Here is a 13,998-nt window from a genome sequence, read left to right as displayed (position 1 = left end):
TTTAGAAGATTTGGGAAGTTTTCCCCAATAATTTCTTTGAATACTCTTCCTAGACCTTTACCCTTTTCTTCTCCTTCTGGAACACCAATGAATTTTATATTTGGACGTTTTATATTATCTATTGTATCCCTGAGGTCCATTTCGATTTTTTCTATTTTTTTCCCCATTCTTTCTTTTGTGCTTTCATTTTCCACTCTGTCATCTTCCAGGTCACTGCTTCATTGTTCAGCTTCCTCTGTTCTTGTACTATGAGTATCCAGAATCTTTTTAATTTGGTCAACAGTTTCTTTAATTTCTATAAGATCATCTTTTCTTTAATTAATCTTGAAATGTCTTCCTTGTGCTCTTCTAGGGTCTTCTTGATGTCCTTTATATCCTGTTCCATGCTCTTCTTGATGTCCTTCATATGCCATGCCATGGTCTCATCGTTCATCTTTAGTTCTTTAATTAGTTGCTCTAAGTACTGTATTTCTTCTGATCTTTTGATTTGGGTGCTTGTGCTTGGGTTATCCATATCTTCTATTTTTTTCATATGCTTTAAAATTTTCTGTTGTTTTTGGCCTCTTGGCATTTGCTTAACTTGGTAGGTTTCTTTTAGGATTTGTAGACCAATTGAAATCCTTATCTCTAATTTGTCAGGTCTACAGCTTCGTGGAGTACACTTTCTGTGACTAACCAGCAGGTGGCGTCCGTGAGCTACCTGTTCCCCTCAAGCCACTTCTCCCCCGCTTTGCCTCTGTGGTGAGTGGGGGAGTAAGTCTTGTGGGGTCCTGTTGGTGTACCAAGCTTGCGTGTGTAGTTGGTGTTGCCCGCCCTGTATAAGGGGCGTGTGTCTAGGCGATCAGGGAGGGGGGCGGCTCTAACAACCAAATCTCCCTGGTGTTCCTGGAGTTTTAAAGCTGCTGCAATAGTCTAATCCTTCAGTTCAGTCCTGCCACAGTTTGTCTCTGCCACTGACCCACAAGTCCTTGGTATTGGCATGTGGCCCCTGAGACTTGTGAGTGGGTCCCTCTTCCAGGCCTTGCACCCCCTGGTCCTCTGTTGAGGGATGACTGTGCTATGTCACAGGTGAGTGCCGTCCCCCCAGGGTTGTTCTAGGCTGCCAGTCTGTGTAGGGAGGCTCCCAGTCTGCTGAAATGATGTCTGAATGGGGCTTGTTAATTCCCACTGCTCCACCTTCCCAAATCTGGGACAACCAGCTGAGGGTGCAGGGAAGGCTAATGTCCACGCCCAATTTTGTGTTGTATGCATGTTATTGTAAGCACTTCCGTCATATTCGGTTGTCTGGGGCAGCTCTGGGCTATGGGGCTGGTGAAGGGCAGTAGTGTTTCCTGTCCACCAGGATGATGGCTGTGAGAGGACACTCCCCTTTTCTTGGGAAGTTGTGGTGTTTAGTGAATTTTCTCAGCCACTGGATTATTGCCGTTTGTCTCAGAGCTCTCAGTTCTGCTCTTGTCTTGACCTGCCCAAAATGCAAGTCTTTGAGGCTTTCTGTATCGGGCGGCTTTCTGTATCGGGCTTCTTAGAGTAATTGTTTTAGAAAATGAAAAAAAGATAAAAAAAAAAAGAAAAAAGAAAAAAAAAGGGGCCCTCCAGGCAGATCTAATGCGTTATTGAAATGCTAAGAGACAAAGCAATTAGGGCTATTAAGGAACGATCCAGGGGGCAGAGAGATCAGTTTTTCTTCTGGTTTTGCAAATGAGCCTGCGGGCCTGAGCTCTGCCCTTCCCCTTTCTATGTTCACCAGAACTCCAAAAAGCATCCGCTTTTATTTTTGAGTTTGTCTTGCTGTTTTTTTGCTATGCCTATCTCCTCTCTGCTGGGCTGGCTGTGCTCAGATTCTCTGGTGTCTGGTCTCAGTCTATCTATGGTTGGAGTTTGGATCAGTAGAATGAGTTGCCGATAAGAGCTGCCACTGCAGTTCTCCCTTCTCCTTCCCGGTGCTGACAGCCCCTCCTCCCACAGGACTGAGCCTGGCAGGGAGGGGTGCAGGTCTCCTGGCCGCAGAAACTTACAGATTTCACTGATCTCAGCAGTTCCATGTTTTCATGAGTGTTGTATGAAGTATGCCCAAAGTCAGATTGCTCTGCGGTGTCCAGTCCATGCAGTTCCTGGCTTTCTACCTACTTCCCTGGAGGAGTAACTAAAACATACACCTTACCAGTCCACCATCTTTGGTGTCCACTTTTGAAACCTTTGTAGGCTGCCTGGCAACTTATACCTCTTCCTGTCATTAAAAATAGTGTGGATTTCCCTGATGTATACCCTAACTGGTTCATTTCTTCCTGTATTCTTTAATACACTTCGTATACCTAGGTTATCTGCATCTGGTCTCACCTTCAGTCTAAATTTAAACCTTTTATTTATACTAGTAGAATATTTTAATGCTAAGGTCTCTCATTATTAGAACTGATCCATCCAATAACTCCTAGGAGTTGAACAAAATAGGTACTTCTATTCCTAGCTTACATGGGAGAATTCTGCCACAGATAGAAATTATCTGAAATCTCAGTGCAGGTAAAAGGTAGATCTGGGATGTAAAGGAAGGTGGAAGGATTCAATTTTTACTGTATTCCATTGCCTGTATCAAGTTACATAACACACCCTTCATACCTAATCCACAACATTGTTATAAAATTCAAAAGCAGCAAAACCCATGAAAGTGGGTTTTCACATAGTTTGTAGACACTCCTCTATTCCCTTTGCCAGCTCCTGATAAGAAGTTTTGTGATAAAACTGAAAAATAGAAACAACTTTCCATTTGTTTCCTTTTTATTATTTTAAAAATATCTAGGCTAAAAATGATAATGACCTTAAATCTCATCTAAATAAATACGGATTTGACATGGAAGAGGAGGGGAGAGAGAGGAGTACATGTAACTGAAGAAGATAGGCAAAGAGATAATTATGATATCATAAGTTTTAATATGGGCTTAAGATCTACTATGTTTGGAAGTAAAATTGAATAAAGGAGGGCTAAAAATATACCAAGAGTAAGCTCACTAGGGAAAAACCCTATTTTGGAAAGAATCAATTGATGCACATTAATCTAATAACGCTGAATCAAAAGCAATAAGCCTGGATGCATAATTCTATAGATCAAAGACTGAGACAAAAACACTCTTTACTTTCAAATAGCTTCCTGAATAAATATTTCACAAGAAAAGATGCTTGAGTCTTTCAGTTTCTATGGATTTTCTTTTAAAAGTACTCTTTCACAAGCTAAGTTAAAATAGTAAATACAAGATGAGCTTATGTTACTACTAATTTCATCTTCCTTATATCCCACAATCTCCACTCCATTTCCCATAGCCTTTCAGCAACCTGAGAAGAGGACTTGTATGCTTAGTGTCCATAGTCAGTGTGCTCACAGTGCCTGGCACTTAAGGGTTTCTTAGTAAAGCTTTAACAAATGAATAAAGACAGCTAAGATTACAAGTTAAATGGATTCCCTATATTGTTAGCTAAAACTAAAAGTCTAAGAAGCCTCATTATTGGGCATAAATAGCTGTCATCACAAACAGCATTACACACTCATAAATCTATAGTGAAGTCTAGAAATGATTATGTCTCCAACTCCTCATTTGTACATTGATGAAAAAGAAGCCATACCATATTGTCTAAAAAAGCAGAAAAATCTTGATACAGCTTATTTTCCACATTCAGTTTTTAAAGAGTAAACTTTCCTTATGATCATATTTGAAAAGAAACTAATGTTAGAAGATTCACTTTTCCTTTAGCAGGCTACTGGAGAATAATACTAAATATTTTTTAGGTCTTTGTTCCGGTTTGCTAATGCTGCCATTTCGCAAAACACCAGAAAATGGATTGGCTTTTATAAAGGGGGTTTATTTGATTAAAGTTACAGTCTTAAGGTCATAAAGTATCCAAGGTTTGGCACCAACAATAGGGTACCTTCACTGGAAAAAGACCTTTGGCATCCGGAAAACCTCTGTTAGCTGGGAAGGCATGTGGCTGGCGTCTGCTGGCTCCTAGGTTGCATTTCAAAATGGCGGTCTCCAAAATTTCAGTGTCAGCTTTCAATGGCCATCTTCAAAAGGTCCTTCTCAGCTGCAGCACCTCCTTCTGTCTGTTAACACTTTTATAGGACTCCAGTGATTCAATTAAGATCCACCCTGAATGTGTGGGGTAACACCTCCATGGAAATTATCCAATCAAAGTTCTCACCCATAGTTGATTGAGTCACATCTCCATGGAAACATCCAATCAAAAGGTCATACCCAATCAAAAAATTAATCAATCTGCTCCCACAAGATTGCATCAAAGAACATGGTTTCTTCTGGGGGACATGATATATACAAAATAGCACATACTTCATATGTGAAAGCTACAATTCTAAGTACTCCACATATGTTCTCACTTAATCTTTACAATAATTTTATGATGTGGTCATTATGAATACCCTCACCTTTGGAATTCCAGTCAACCCAGATGGTGGCATAAGATGCTCCAGGATTCCATTCCCCCATGGAACCTCTGAATAGCTAACAAAAACTGGCAGAACAGTGTCAAAGACAAAATGAGGCACTTAAAACATTTTGTTAAAGTTTCTTGAACAGCAAATTATTTGCAAAGTGGGCAGTGCCAAACTGAAAGTGGTAAGGAGCTCCACTGAGGGATTGGAAAGGGGAAACTTATACAGGGCAAATGCAGAAACAAGTGAGGAAATGTTCTGAGTGGCTGGCATTAAGTGTTTATTTTACACAGAGAAGTTTTACTGATTAGGGAACAGATATACATGGATTAGTATGGTATGCTTTTCCATTCTGATATGCTATCAAAACTGGATTAAAACTGGTTTATCACCAGGTGTTGTTTATCTGCAATTTTCTTGGGTGTGTTACATTGCTCCATTTTCTCAAAGGACCCCTAAAGGTCAATCATTTTGTCTCCAGGAAAATCTTTTCTCAGAAAGGGCCCCTTCCTGGCAACAACCCATGCAGGTGACCGTTTTATTTTACTTAACAGCCATCTTTCTCAAAACTCTGGAAAATAGTAAAAGGGTTGCAGTAACAGGGTGAGTGCCAAATCAAGAAAATACAAGTTAAAATTGGTTGGAGAAGCTTGTGGCATGGATAGTTACTGGCTTCTTTTTCCCTGGCACAGTGTGCAAAGTATTTCAAAATAAAAAGTTGAAAAATTAATAGTTTAAAATTATATTAATGCAATTATCAAGAAAGCTAGTTTTACATATGAGAAACCTGAATCTGAGAGAGGTGAACTAACCCAAACCTAGCTAACCCCAAATTCCAAATTATTTCTGTGAAAAGAACATGCAGATTAGCTCAAGAGAGGTTTTAGAATATTTTTTCAATTGTGAATACTATAGCATATATACATACATAAAACAGTTTCCTTGAAAGAACAGTAGTTCATGTCTATTTTGTTAAAGGAACAAGACAGTGTATCAACACAGGTTTAGGGATAGCAGAAATACTATAAATTTCCAAGTGGACATAAGTTCTTTAGCCCAGACATTATATAAACTGGGTTATAAAGAAATGTAGCAAGGGCAAAATATCACCAATGTCTGGATCTACAAGTTTTTGAAACCATTAGTGAAAATTAACATTTTTAAAAAATTAAGAAAATCAGAAATGAAAAAAAAAGGGGGGGAGGGGAAACAAAAGAGAAGAGGAAGGAAGGAAGGGAGGGAGGGAGGGAGGGAAAGAAGGAGAAAGGAGGGAAATAAGGGAAAAAGGGAAGAAGAAAAGAAGAAAGTAGATATGAAAACAATATTAAAATATTTAAACAAACTTTTACTAAGTACCTACCAAGGATAAGGTGCTGCATAAGGCATAGGGAAGAGGGAGGGAGGGAAAATACACTGAAGATGCTAATTTAAGGAGCATAAATAATTGTATTTTCTAATAAAAGCTGTTGTTCAGCAATGTATGGTCACAGTCTAAGAAGTTTACCTGAACCATGGCGCAACTTAAACATGCCAAACCACAAGCTATAATGCTTAAAATTCAGTATTTTATGAAACATGCACACACATATATACATTCTTGATATTAATAAAAAAAAATATAGGAGGGAGCATGGACCCAAATGCATAGAGACAAAAATCACAGTCAAAGACTCAACATTGCTCTTAGGCATACTTCCGATACCTTCAGTGGATTCTTACTTCCTCTCAAATTATAAACACTCTCCTAAGAATATTAGCTAATTAATTCATTTTGGCCTTCCCCAAGCCCTTTTGGGAATGGACATCTTATTGACATAAAATGTGATATAATATCAGAGACAATGTCACCAACATGTATACCCTCAGCCTAACCCTCATATAGTTCATTAACAAACATGCAACTAAATTTATATGCTTACCCTACAAATGCCAATATGAGTTCCTTCATTTGCTCTACTCTGATTTTCCAAATTAAAAAAGTTGAAACTTTAAGTTGAATTGGCTTACTCATTTAAAACTGATTTCTAAATTAAATCAGACTCCACAATATATTCCATTAGGGCAATTTTCACTTTGAGACCTCTCTCCAAAACCAGAATGAGAAAGGTATTAAAATTGTGGCTGTGTCTTCTCACTACACATTCATCCACGTCTCCATAACTATATGTGTGACTAGAGCCATTAGTGGATCCCAACCTTGAAGTAATCATACCTCTGAACTTCATATTTGGGGTGCTAATAAGTTTCTATATCATTTGTGCCAGTTTGAGTCAGATTTTCCATTATGTAAAACCAAATATATACTAACTGACACACAGGTTTTCCCAAAAGGAATAATCATTATGTCCAAAAGCATGTTGGGTAGGCTAGACAGGAAGAGTAAGCACTTGGGACTACAAACTGCCCCTAGGTAGAAAGAGTCAGCTATACCTGATGGGTTGAAGTCCAGCTCGGTAGGAAGGATGCAGACAACAGATGGCAACCCAAGCAAACATTTGGCCTCCTGACTGTCCAACACAATGTTATGAAGGTGCCACTACAGGCACTACTCTGAAACTCAGCGGGGCAAACAATAAATCTGTCACAATTTCTTGTGTCCCAACCACAGAACAGTGTTTAGAAAGAAACATTGAAGTCTTAGAAGGGGAAACAGACAAGAGTAAAGCAGAACTCCAGCCTTAGATGGGCACTATGGTATTAGTTAGATGAAAAGGATAGGATGGATAAAACAGATAATAATAAGATAGCACAGTTAATAACAGAAAGAGTGAAAGGGATTGTATTATGACAAATAGATGTAGGGTTTAGATCTGGTCTGAGTAAAGAGGCAAAACATACTAATCTGGGAACAGTCAGAATTAATCTAGTAGGAAAATTGATTTGCCCCTGAATCACCTGATTGTTTGAACATTTTAAATCCCTCAAGTAAAGTTAGATTTGTCACTAGAACCTGGAACAAGGCAGATAATATGTTGGCAAAGTGAATTATCTCTTTGGTGAAAAGGGAAGGAATTCAGAGGACTACAAACCTGGTAGGTCCTAAAATGATGGTACAGTTGCCTGTAAAGTTCCTGATTCCCTAATAACCACTTGACTCAACATCTCTAAGTCCTATACCTCAGTGTCAAGCACTTTTGAAACTTTTCGCTATTTTTGTGGTATTTACCTCCATATTTTAACAAAATATACAGCAATGTCTGAGATTTTCAATTTTAGTCATGTCTTAATTATTCCAAATTATTTATACCCCTGTAAGGGCATTAGTCTCCCATCCCTATTGATAACATTTTGGAAATGTGACTTAACTTAGGCAACAGAATATAAATAGAAGTGACATAGGACACACATCATAATCAATGGTTTTAAGAGCCATTTGATCATTCTGCCATTTCTCTTTACTATAAGAATAGCAAATATCAGAAAGCGGCTACTCCTTAGTGTTGATTTCAAAATGAAGATACTACGGTGCAACTGCGAAGTTGATACTTACAGGATATTAATCTGTGAGAGAAATGACCATTGTTTTAAGTCATTAACCTACTGAAGTTGTTTGCTACCGCACCTAACCTACTGAAAATTGACTTATAGTGTCTACAACTTCTCATTATGGAAGATAAGCACTTAACTTGATTATAACATTGGCGAAACAAATCTTTGAACACACCCATAAGACTTACCTATCCTTCCAACACATTCATGTAGCATTTCTGTGTTAAATCAACAGTAGCACTGGAAGCTAAATTACAATGTTTCATGCCTTCAAATTCAGAGAAAGAAAAATTCTCATCCTAGAATTCCATCTATTCATTTTTGTGCAAGAGTTTAATTTTGGATAGAATTCTCTCCAAACTTTAGGATATTCCCTTATTGCCTTACAGTTATTGAACATTCTGTTGTTTTTAAATAATTCTATTCTCCCAAAAGAATATGAAACATACACTAAACATATAAAACATATACTAAGTTTCTTATCTCTCCTTTTTGCTTTCAATTTTCTGTTTTTCTTCTTATTGATTTTCTAAACTTTACCACATTTTCTATTAATTTTTAAATTATATCCCTTATTTTTAATTTTCAGAATCTCTTTCTTACTTCTCTGACTTTTTAATATCATGTTCTTATCCCATGGAAAATAGCAATTCTTATCTTTCTGATGTTATTAATCATAGATAATTTTTTTCTTTTCTTAATTGCTTTGAAGTTTCCTTCATGTCCTTCCATTATATTTGTTTCTTCATTTCTTTGTTTTCCTTGTCTTTTAGGTTAGTGGATTTCTATAAACATCTGTGCATATTAAACTAAACTTACCAATTAAAAGTCTTTTGGAAGCTTCATGTGCATATCTTGATCTTCTTGACATACTTCTATCAGCTCTTTTTCCTTGTGGCTTTATAATTTCTTTTTTGTACTTTCAGTGGCATTTCACATAGAAGTAGAGATACACATGTGTTTAATATTTCCTGTCTGACCAGAAGTCCTCCCTCTTCATTGCTTTTCCTGAGTTATTCCCTATTTTAGTTAATGACATCACACGTATCTATGCAACCATGTCATTTAACTGGAGGTCTTCTACACTTGTTCTTTACTGCGTCACTTATAAATCACCAAATTCAATGAAATAAACTTTAGTAATATACTTCAAACACTTCCCTCCCCTTTCCAGGGTCCAATTTCTAGTCACCATTTCACTTCACATCAACATGATTATTTCTCATTAGGGCTATTGTAATAGCTGTCTCCAGTCTTGTACTCCTCAAATATATTGTTCACTCTCTTGACAGCCTAATTGTTTAAAATTGAAATCTCACCCTTGCTTAAAAATTTTCCCTAGAACTCCCTCATGTGTGCCATAAAGTCCAACCTCCTTTGCATATCATACAAGACTGTCCCTAACTTTCCAAAATCATATCCTGTCTACCCTGACTTGAATGGACACTATTAAATAGCAAAATGATGTATGGTTATTTCCCCAGGCACACCCCTTCCTAGGTACAGAACATTGATTATAAGAGGAAGAGGAGAAGACGAAATTTATAAGAGTCTTTTTCCAGACAATTTCTTACCTCAGGCTGCCTCCGAATTTTGAATGTGGTGATTTTTCTTAAAATGTGGCTGCCCATTAGAGCCTTGAGATAGTCAATGGAAGGACAAAGTGCCAAAACATCAAGCATTGAAAGCAGCTCATATCCAACTGAGGTGGACTGAATTGTGTACCCCAGTTTGGACATGTTCTTGGTCTTGGTCTACATTCTGGTGGGTGTGGAGCCACTGTAAATAAGATATCTTCAGTATATTACTTCATTTAGGGTGTGTTCCCACTGAATCAGGTTGGGCTTAATCCACCATTACTGTTATTCTTTACAGGCAGAGTGAAAGTTGGATGGAGAGAGAGTCACGAGAGGAGGCCATGTACGTTGCCATATGACAGAAAAGCCAAGAACCAAGGATTGTTGGCAACCAGCCCCAGAATGCCACAGTCTTCAGAAAGAAAGCATCACCTTGCTGATACCTCAATCTTGGACTTCCGCTAATCTCCAAACCATGAGCTAATAAATTCCATTATTTAAACTAACCCATTCCATGGTATTTGTTTTAGCAGGTAGAAAACTAAAACACCAACCTTCACATTATAAAAGAAAATTAAAATCTCTATTGCTTGTGCTATTGTTGGTTGGACTTTCTGTTATTTGCAGCCCAAAGCAATCCTAAATGATTTATAATGATAATACTATTTGACAAATCCCATCATCTGCTTCACCCAACTTCAAAACTCAGTTCAGGAATCCTTTCTTCCTGTCAAGCCTGTGTTATTATCTCTATTACCCCCAAACACAGATATATTGTTTATATTCTAGTCTCCCATAACACCACAGGAATATCTTTATTGTTGCTCTCACTTCATTATGCTAAAATTATTTAATCTCTTATCTGACTTTCCTAAGAGACAGTAACTACCAAATGGTATAGTCAAATGTCACTCAGATTTTATCATTATGGGGAATTATGGGGGAGTTTTAACAAATCAATGCACAATTCTTGAGCTGAATTTTTCAGAGTTCCTTTTCCTAGTGTTTATTAATCTATGCCTCAACATACTGGAAAGTTGTTGCATACTTCCTTCACAAATAACAACTCACTATAAACATGAATGTCAAGTAGGGAGAATGGTAACAGCATTCTATTCAGGACTATATCATAACCTTGAAGGAGGAGTAAAGTTACATATACAATTTGAAAACTCCTCCCTCTAGATGTTTCAAATATAATATTATCCCCAAAAGATCTCTTTGAGGCCTGTGACTCTAAGTATTAGTTATAAGATGTTGAATCCTAAACTTGTATCTCTGTAACAGTTCTGCTAGATAAATTCCAGACCTATTATACAAAGTCATGCTGAGTGTCTGCAATAAGATGCTCCCTTCGGAACCAACATGTTCAAGACTTCTTCTTAAACCTGCTACTTTTCCTTGAAATACTATCTTTGTTTGTTAACAAAACCCTAAATTAACTAGTCATTCCAGACAAAACTTTTATAATTGTTCTTATGCTTCTCTCTTTCCATTATCCACTATATATAATCTATTATCAAACTCTAGTTCCATACCATCTTTTAAATATCTCACAAATCTATTATGTCCTCTCTAGTTCCACTGCTATTGTCTTGGCTGAGGTCATGTCAATTTCCCACCTGAATTATTAGGCTGCTTTTCTGATTATTTCTAGTCTCGCTCAGCTCTACATTGCTGGCACGGTGAGCTTTCTGCAATGAAAACTGGATCATATGACTTTTCTGCTTCAAAACACTTTGGAGGAAAATAATAAATCTTTTTAGTTTTAAATGTGACTCAAATTCCAAAGAGTTTTCTCAAACCAGACTTAAAGAGGCAAATGCAATATAAGGCATAACTCATTAGTACTGCTTAAAATTTGCCTAGACAAATTATTTCTCATTACGAAAAAACAAAAACAAAACAAACAAAAGAAAACCACCAATTCCCAAAGTTCAGAAAAGTGAACTTTACTGGGGGACTGCCTTAGTGCTTCCTGGGATGCTAGCGAACTCTCACACCAAGGCTGTACATACTCACAAGCAAAGAAGTTGAGTGTTGAAAACATGGACTAGGTTTCTTGCATTTTCTATGGCTTTGGGAAAAGGACAGAATCAATTCTATATTTCACTCCTTATGAGCAGCCCCAGAGGTTGTGTCTTTCAGCTTTGTCTCAACACACTCCCCATTATGGTGAGGGGGAACTCACTGCCCCTCCATCTCCCTTCACTACTCTCCAACATAGAAAGATACTGCAAGCTTTTACCCTGTTACCATAGCATTGCTGAGTGTTAGCCAAAACAAGAGTGGAGTGGGGAATGGATAACAAGGAAGGAAGAATACCTGATTGCCCCAAATTATGTATGCATTTAAATCAAGTCATTTAACATCAGGATAGGAGTAAAGGTGGAGGTTTTCCTAAGGCAGTAAAGTGAAGGAAACCTCTACATCCCAATCCCTGCAAAGCCCCCAGTATTGACCCAGGCTCACAAACACACAGAAGTTCTCTAGTTCTCTAGTCATGCAGCCATAAACCCCATGCAGCTTCACTCTTATGATGCGCAGCTACTCCTAGGGAACAACTGAATATGGGATATTCACTAATTCTTGGAGTTACCAAATGATCTTAAAATCATCAATCTAAATTAATGTTTCCAAAATAGACTATTTTTAAATGAATTGTGATACTGTACTTGGGGATTTATTCTTGGCATACAATGAAATATAACATGGCAATTAACTATGGAGATCTCTGTAATAACTCTTATTTTCTTCTCTTTGACTTCAGTTATATCATTCTCTTCAATGCCAACCTCTAGTCCCTTTTTCTCTTCATTTTCTTTCTGCTAAAGAGTCATCCACCCAATGGTGTCTTTTCTCTTTATGAAAATTGGGCATTTGACATGATATTAGACATTGTTCCTAACCCTTTGAAAGGGTTTGCTTTTGCATAATTTTCTGGTTCAAATTTAAATTAACTGTGGCACTACTTTTAGACTATCAACCATTGTAAAGTTCACCCCAAAAGAAAACCTTTCAAAGACCATAAGAAGAAAAAAAAAAAGACTTTTATAATTTTTCAAAAGATTTCTTTTGCTCACTCTCGTTTTAATTTCATTTTCTTTAATTATTTGCTGTGCATTTTAAATGGTTTTATTTTATCCTAGGATAACATTTTTTCTTTAATTTAGGGAAGAATCATACAACTTCCTAAAGAGAAGAAACAAGAAGTCTCATAGTATTATGCTCACCTCTGAATTTTTAGGAGCATGTCACAGTTTGATCTGGTAAAATTCAAGGAAAAAAACTCAGATCATATGAACCTTCAACCTATTTTTAACTCAGCTGGAACCTGTTATGGGTTGAATTGTGACCGCAAAATATATGTTGAAGCCCTAACCCCCAGTACTTCAGGAAGTGCTCTTCTTTGGAAATAGGGTCATTGCAGATGTAATGAGTTAAGATAGCATCATAAGTAGAAGGGTGGGCACTTAATCCAATGCATTTGGGGTCTTTTAAGAAGAGAAGAACCCAGAGACAGAGGTACACAGGAGAGAAAGTCATGTGAAGATGCAGGTAGAGACTGGAGTCATGCAGCCACAAGCCAAATAACACCTGAGCTACCAAAAGCTAGGAAAAGTTGAAGAAAAATTCCCCTCCTTGAGCCTTCCAAGAGAGCACGAACCTGCCGACAACTTGAATTGAGACCTCTTGGCTCCAGAGCTGTGTGAGAATAAATTTCTACTGCTTTAAGCCACCATGCTTGTGATACTTTGTTATGGCATCCTAAGGAAACTAATACAGACACAATGCCTGGAAAGAAATATAGCAGGGTCCTTAACTTAGAATTTCTGGATGTAATTAAGGGCATCTGTGAATCCTCTAAAATTATATTTAAAAAAAGTTTAGTATGCATAAATGAAATTTTTTGCTTAGGAAGATAGTCTGTAGATTTCAAAGAATTCACAAATATGTCAAAATAAAGTATAATTTCCACTGAAACCTGAAATAAAAGATAAACTTATGAAGAACATCCAGGTTTATGTTAGATCAGGGTAAGTATCCTTTTGAAATTGGGTTTATAGTATATTTTCTATGTGAATATTAACTTTTATCTTTACCCAAAAAATACTCTTTAAGGTAGTACTGACATTATAATTGCCATATCAAAATCTAAGTGGATTTGAACAGATTCATTGCTTAAATTCATTTATGCTGAGAAAACAATTATAAAAGTCATGCCTTTAAAAATGTTATAAAGCTCATTGTTTAAAATCCACACTAATGACCCAATAAAATTCTGATGGTTTTCAGTGTGCATTACTAACTCGTTTTCATGTTCAAGATTTTTAAAATGATATCCTTATAGCTATTTTTTATCACCATCTTTTCTATTTCAGACCAATCAGAGCAGAAGTGAAATGCTTTTTTCCATTCAACCAAACAAATGGTAGAGTGTTGAACTACTTATATTTGTGTAGAAATGATCACTTCATACAACTAAAACCACATTTT

Source organism: Choloepus didactylus, chromosome 12, assembly GCF_015220235.1.
Source record: "Choloepus didactylus isolate mChoDid1 chromosome 12, mChoDid1.pri, whole genome shotgun sequence".
NCBI lineage: Eukaryota > Metazoa > Chordata > Mammalia > Pilosa > Megalonychidae > Choloepus > Choloepus didactylus.
This window is presented reverse-complemented; position numbering follows the sequence as displayed.